Source organism: Citrus sinensis, chromosome 1 (genome assembly GCF_022201045.2).
Source record: "Citrus sinensis cultivar Valencia sweet orange chromosome 1, DVS_A1.0, whole genome shotgun sequence".
Lineage (NCBI taxonomy): Eukaryota > Viridiplantae > Streptophyta > Magnoliopsida > Sapindales > Rutaceae > Citrus > Citrus sinensis.
The window spans coordinates 12,070,830-12,077,325 of NC_068556.1; the positions used below are offsets into that span (position 1 = coordinate 12,070,830).

General features: G+C 37.0%; 1 non-coding gene across 1 annotated transcript; it reads left to right on the plus strand.

Annotated features, from left to right (window-relative positions):
* The first annotated feature begins 6,103 nt into the window (after positions 1-6,103).
* Positions 6,104-6,207, plus strand: LOC112498063 (small nucleolar RNA R71). The gene has a single exon (XR_003065149.1). It is a non-coding gene; the product is annotated as a small nucleolar RNA R71 (small nucleolar RNA).
* Positions 6,208-6,496: the final 289 nt, after the last annotated feature.

Here is a 6,496-nt window from a genome sequence, read left to right on the forward strand (position 1 = left end):
AAAATTTATTATTTTAGAATTTATTAGTCCCAATTTACAGTCGTTTGACAATTTTATTTTTAATTAGAGTCAATTACAGCATGTGTTTTTGCTTCCTTGGATAAAATAATTGCTACATTAACAATTTCTATCTAATGACTTATAATCCCAGTTTGCTTTGTGTGCCACGTGGCCAATTCACAACTACATGATATTATTATCTTTCATCTAGACGAATAAACAGGGTACAATGCCTAAGGGCCACGATAGACAGAGCCCATATATATATATATATAAGCGCGGCAACAATCGGCACCATCGTGCGGCACCAGCGCGCAAGTACGCGGCACCATCGCGCGTAGCCAGCGCGTTAGCACACGGCACCATCGCGATCGCGCACAGCTAGCGCGATCGAGAGCGGCACCATCGCGCGTAGCAAGCGCGCAAGCGCGAGGCACCATCGGGCGCAGCAAGCGCGAGGCACCATCGGGCGCAGCAAGCGCGCAAGTGCAAGGCACCATCGCGCGCAGCAAGCGCGCAATCGTGAGGCACCATCGCGCGCAGCAAGCAAGCCAACGCGACGACATGACACATGCCAAGCAAGAACAACTTGGTCTAGCCATCCATAAAATTATTAACCTAAGGACATGTCATAGATGACGAATTATTTTTGACCCACTGTCACCAAGATTCTTAAATATGATTTATTCAAGCACTCACAAATTGTTTTTTAGAAGTATCCTAATGGTAGCTACTCCCAATAGACAATTCAAGAACATTTGTGTGCTTTCTGTATTTAACTATGGCAAACATAAAGAGTTCATTGAGGTAGCCATAGATCTTGGTCGAAGCATAGCAGAGAGAAAATTACACTTGGTGTATGGAGGAGGTAACCGAGGGTTATCAAAATTAGTCTTAGAAGCTGCTTTTGTCAGAGGAAGCCAAGTGTTAGGCATCATCCCAAGTGCCCTAAAACCTTTGGGCAGTTTGTCTGACTCACCGACTGGAGAAGAGTTAGTCATCTCAGGTATGCAAGAAAGAATAACTGAAATGCTTAATCATGCTGATGCTTTTATTTTCCTTCCAGAAGATCTTGCAACACTAGAGGCACTTATCACATTAGCATCTTGGACCCATCTGCACATTCACCAGAAACTCATTGGTTTGTTAAATGTCAATAACTTTTATGATGGTTTTATCGCATTTCTTAACCAAGAAATAAAAAACTATTTCATTCCTTCCACAGTAAAAAAGCTTTTTATTTGTGCTTACATTGCTAATGAGCTACTTGATCTATTACAAGCTTATCGACGAGAGACAGATCCCAGGACCTTAGTGTTGGAGTCTCCAAATAATTATGGTAATAGTAGCCGCAGTAAGAAGTACAAATTAGATTTAACTCTCCGCTTGTAAATATTTTCTTTTGTGTTGCACCACCCAGGTGATGTCTTCTAAACTCTACTTCTTTCCTTTAAAACATTGAAGACAATGTTTCGTTCTGGTTGGGGGGAGGGAATAGTCGACAATTGTGGAATCTTGGTTAAGTTTTTACTGATTTTTTATTGTAGAAACTAACTGTTGCTAACTTTTTGTGTTGAAGATGGCTGAATATGGAGTGTAGTTACTCTAGAAACGCATCTTCTTCGTTAAAAAAAACAAAAACAAAAACAAAAAAAATTCAGACATTTTCTTTTCTTTATTAAGCTTTGACAATCATTTTTCTTCTTCTTTCTAATTTCTCCTTTATAAATATACATTTTCAAATTTTTGTGTCGAAGATGGCTGAATATGGAGTGTAGTGCCTCTAGAAATGCATCTTCTCAGTTAAAAAAAAAACCGTTTTCTTTTTCTATCATTTTTAGTGTAACTTTTCTAATTAGTTTTTCTGCATCATTTTCATATTTCTGCATGCATATTTTCCTTTCATGTTTAGAATAGGTTGGGGGGTAGAATGTTGTTTGAAAAAAAATTTGTGTGATTTGTTTTAACATTGGATGACATGATGAATTTCAAATTGTAGTATTTGTATTATCTTTGGTCTTAAGGGATGTCACGCCATGTTTGCTACTCTACATGTTGATGTCGGAGACAAATATGAGTTGCTTGAAGGAATGAACATGTCATAATAAGTACCAAGTGAGTTTTTGAGCCTATCATTTTTCTTGGAGAGTAACCATTTTGCTCATTCTTTATATAGCTTAGTAGTTTATTATTTTATACACGATCTCTAAATTTCTTTTGGGTTAACCCTTAAAAAAAGTTGTAAAATTAAAAAAAAATAAGAAAAAAATGTGTGTTGCTACATCTGGAGGCCCATCTAACTAGTAGATATGGAAGATTATTTAGATCCCTAAAAGACGATGGAAATGCCATCTTTGATCCGTTTAAGCCTTTCTAGCCATCACTTTTGTGAAATATCCATAGTTAACCCTTTTGAGCCTTTAAAAAAAATATTTTCTTTGTCAAACTTATCATCTTGACCCACTCCGATTTGGAGTATTACCCGATATCTTACAAGTTCCATCACCTATTTATGTTTGAGAAAAATGTAAATAATTATTTTGTTAAGTGAAATTGTGCCAAACAAAAGCAAAACAAAAAACAAAAAAAAATTGTTGTTAAAAAAAATAACAATAATAGGTGAAATCCACCTTTCAACTTTAAAAAAAAAAAATCTCTGCATTTTTCTCAAACATACACTTTGTTTTCCTTATTTCCCCTCATTTGTTATCCATGACCCTAGCCTACGTTACGTCCTAATAAAAGTCCTTCCTGATTTTAGGGAGCTATAGTCTGAAGTAGAAGCTAGTTATATGGGCTAAAAAGATGTAGTGGTGCATAAAAATAAATAAATAAATAAATTGGGTTGACTAGCATTTTGTTTGACTTGAGATCGTATTATTTCTAAGCTTAGGGCATATTTCTTTTATCTTAGGGAGAGCGTGTGATATTACTTTTTTATTATTTTCTCTCAATTACCATTCATTGAAGTGACTATTTTTATTGGGTTTAATTTCTTTGTGAGAGTGTCACTACTACCAATGAAATTTTGGGGTTTGACATGTCATTCTTGAAAGCAATTGTGACAAAGTCTACTGGGCTAATTCATGTGAATGGTTGATGTGGGTGTGATGTTTTTTTAGACTGGAGATAATGCTTATACTTTTATTCGATTGCTATCATTAGTCTGATTGAATAAACAAGATTGTTTTAAAAAATAAAATTATTTTGGGTTTGAATTTTATTTTTGCTTTATTTGCTAGGGACTAGCAATACGCTGGTTGGGGGGTGTGTTGAGTGTTAGAAAATGTATATTTATATAGGAGAAAATCATCATTTTACATTTCAAGTCTTACTAACACCCTTACTTTTTATGTATTTAAGCTTCTTGTGATTTAATTACGTGTGTTTTATTTTAATTAAGTATTTTATGTATTTTAGGGGCATCATGGTCATTTCACAATGAACGAGAAATCAGACGGCAAAACGGACATCACTTTTGAACTCAGGACAGTCGAAAACCTTAGGAGGAGTATAAAAGGAAAAATGTCACTGTTCACATGTATGACACTATTCACATGTACGATATTGTCCATGTTACTGTTCATGATACTGTTCTCGACACTATTCACACATACGAAACGATCACGTGGCATTGACCGATGATGTGGCATTGACTGATGAGGTGTCATGATTCCATTGGAGAAAATTCTTATGCACTGTTGATCGGTGACGTGGCAGCATGTTAGTGGACCAAAAATCACGCGTACGGTACATGCATATACACAAGATTATTTTCAACCAAACCGCGTTTCTGTTCAAGCCGGTTGACTGTTCAAACCGCGTGGTCAAACCGTGTCACTGTTCAAACTACGTGGTCCATGTTGATGCAGTGTGGTTCATGAGGTGTGGATTCCCCCCTCATGATTTAATTGATATTAATAAGGAATATTTAGCCCATGGTCTATGTTGATGCAGATCCAGATACCCAAGCGCTTTATTTTAATAGTTTCCACTTTAATTTAATTATGCCATTTCAATTTAAATTTTCGGATATGCTAAATCATCTTTACCATAAATCCAACCACCCATTTAAAAAATTAATTCTACATATAATTAAAATCCACCTCCTCGTGGGATCGACACTCATCACCATTAGTCTATTCTACAATAGATTCGTGCACTTGCGAGTTCAATAAAATTTGCACAACATCTAGTGGGTTTATACCTTTGATGTCAGTTATGGTCCATCCTAATGCTCTTTTGTGCTCTTTTAAAATATCCAACAACTTACCTTTTTGTTCGTTATTTAAGGATGATGAGATGATTACCGGTAGAGTACTTTCTTCTCCCAAAAATGCATATTCCAAAGTGTTGGGTAATGGTTTGAGCTCGAGTTTCGGTGGTGATTCCGATGATGGGATGCGTTTCTTCTCTGATGGTGCTAGTTGTTCAATTATTGACTTCCATTTATTAGTGTCCATGGATGTTGCAGAGTCAAGTAGAGCATTGATTAAATCCACATCAACAATTCCATCATCTGCATTGTGAGGTTGTTTCACAATGTTAAAGATGTTTAGCACCATAGTCATGTTGCCAAAGGACAACTGCATATTTTCAGTCTTGCATTGAATGTGAGCATCGGCAGTTGCCAAGAAAGGTCGGCCTAGGATAATGGGGATGTGCTTCCTTAAATCCTGTATTAGTTGAGTGTCAATTATAATGAAATCAACAGGAAAATAAAACTTGTCTACCTGGATAAGCACGTCCTCCACAATACCACGAGGTATTTTCGTGGACCGATCTGCAAGCTGCAACACCACTGGAGTTGGGTGTAATTCTCCCAATCCAAGTTTCACGAATACAGAGTAAGGCAATAAATTTACACTAGCTCCTAAATCCAACAAAGCATTCTCAATTGTGTGGTTCCTTATACTACATGAGATAGTGAGGGCGCCTGGGTCTTTGCATTTTAGAGGAATTTTGTGTTGGAGTATAGAACTAATATTTTCTGTTAAAAAGATCTTCTTTTGAACGTGAATGTTTATCTTTTTAGTACAAAGGTCTTTAAGAAACTTGGCATAAGATGGAACTTGTTTTATAGCATCAAGTAAAGGGATGTTAGCACTTACCTGTTTGAAGATTTCAAGAATCTCACTTGTGGATTTTTCCTTCTTTCTTTTAGCTAACCTCTGAGGAAATGGAGCTTTGGGAACATATTCCCATGGGTTGGTTTCTTCTTTCTCTTCCAATGGTGAGTCCTCAACATTCACAAGTACAATTTGATTTTCTTTTGTCACCGGCATCTCTATTTTGTTGTCAACTTCTTTTCCTTTTGGCAAGGTCATGACTACTTTGACCTCTCCATACTGCTGTGATGAACTGGTACTTACTTCATGTTGTCCCACCATCTTAATAGTCATTCACAAGGTCTGAACTGAAGAAGCAAGTTGTCCCACCATCTTCTCGAGGCTTGAAACTGATTGGGCTTGTGAGTTGAATCTTGCTCTCATCTCATTTCGTAGTTCATCAATGGTGCGATTTTGTTGCTCAATCGTAGAGTGAGTAAGATTCTTGAGATTCTGGAATGAATCCTCCCATGGTCTGGGTTGATAGTAGTTCTGGTTCTGATTGTATGGTCTAAATGGGGGCTGAGAGGCTTGAGGAACTTGGGGAATTAGTTGCATTGGTGAAGCTGGAGCTGCTGGTCCATTCTGTTAGAATCCTTAAGACCATGAAAAATTAGGGTGGTCTCTCCATCCAAGGTTATATGTGTTGGAGTATGGGTTGTAATTAGATGGTTTTCTCATTACACCTATGGCATTGGCTTGATCTAAGTACGAGTCATGGTCATGTGGCTCTGTTGATTTAGCAGTCGATAACGATGCTATTTGTTGAGAGAGGCCTTCAATTATCGCTTTGACTTCTTTAATTTCTGAACTTGACTAGCCAATGTCAACCTCATTCACTCCTTTAATTCTTTTAGTACTCCTGAGCGATCGACTCCGTTGTTGGGAATTATCTGCTTGTCGTCATTAGCTCTCCTTCACTTGTTGCCATTAACCATTCTTGCACATACGGCAATAATCCCTCCAAAAAGTATTGGCATTGGTGTCATTTCTCGTACCCATGATGTGGACACTTCAAGAGTAGCCCATTGAATCGTTCCCATGTTTCGAAAAATTGCTCGTCATCTCTCTGGGTAAACTTTGAGATTTTCCTGCGAATAGCATTGGTTTTATGCACTAGGAAATATTTATTCAAAAATTTTGTTACCATTTGTTCCCATGATGTAATGCTATTAGCAGGCAATGTATTGAGCCATGAACGAGCTCTATCTTTTAAAGAAAATGGGAATAATTTGAGTTTAACATCATCGTCTGAAAAATTTTCATATTTAAATATTTGACAAACAGCATGAAAATCATTCAAATGATTATATGGATCCTCATTTTCTAGGCCATAGAATGTTGGGAGACAATTTAGCACACTAGGTTTTAACTCAAAACTCCTAGCA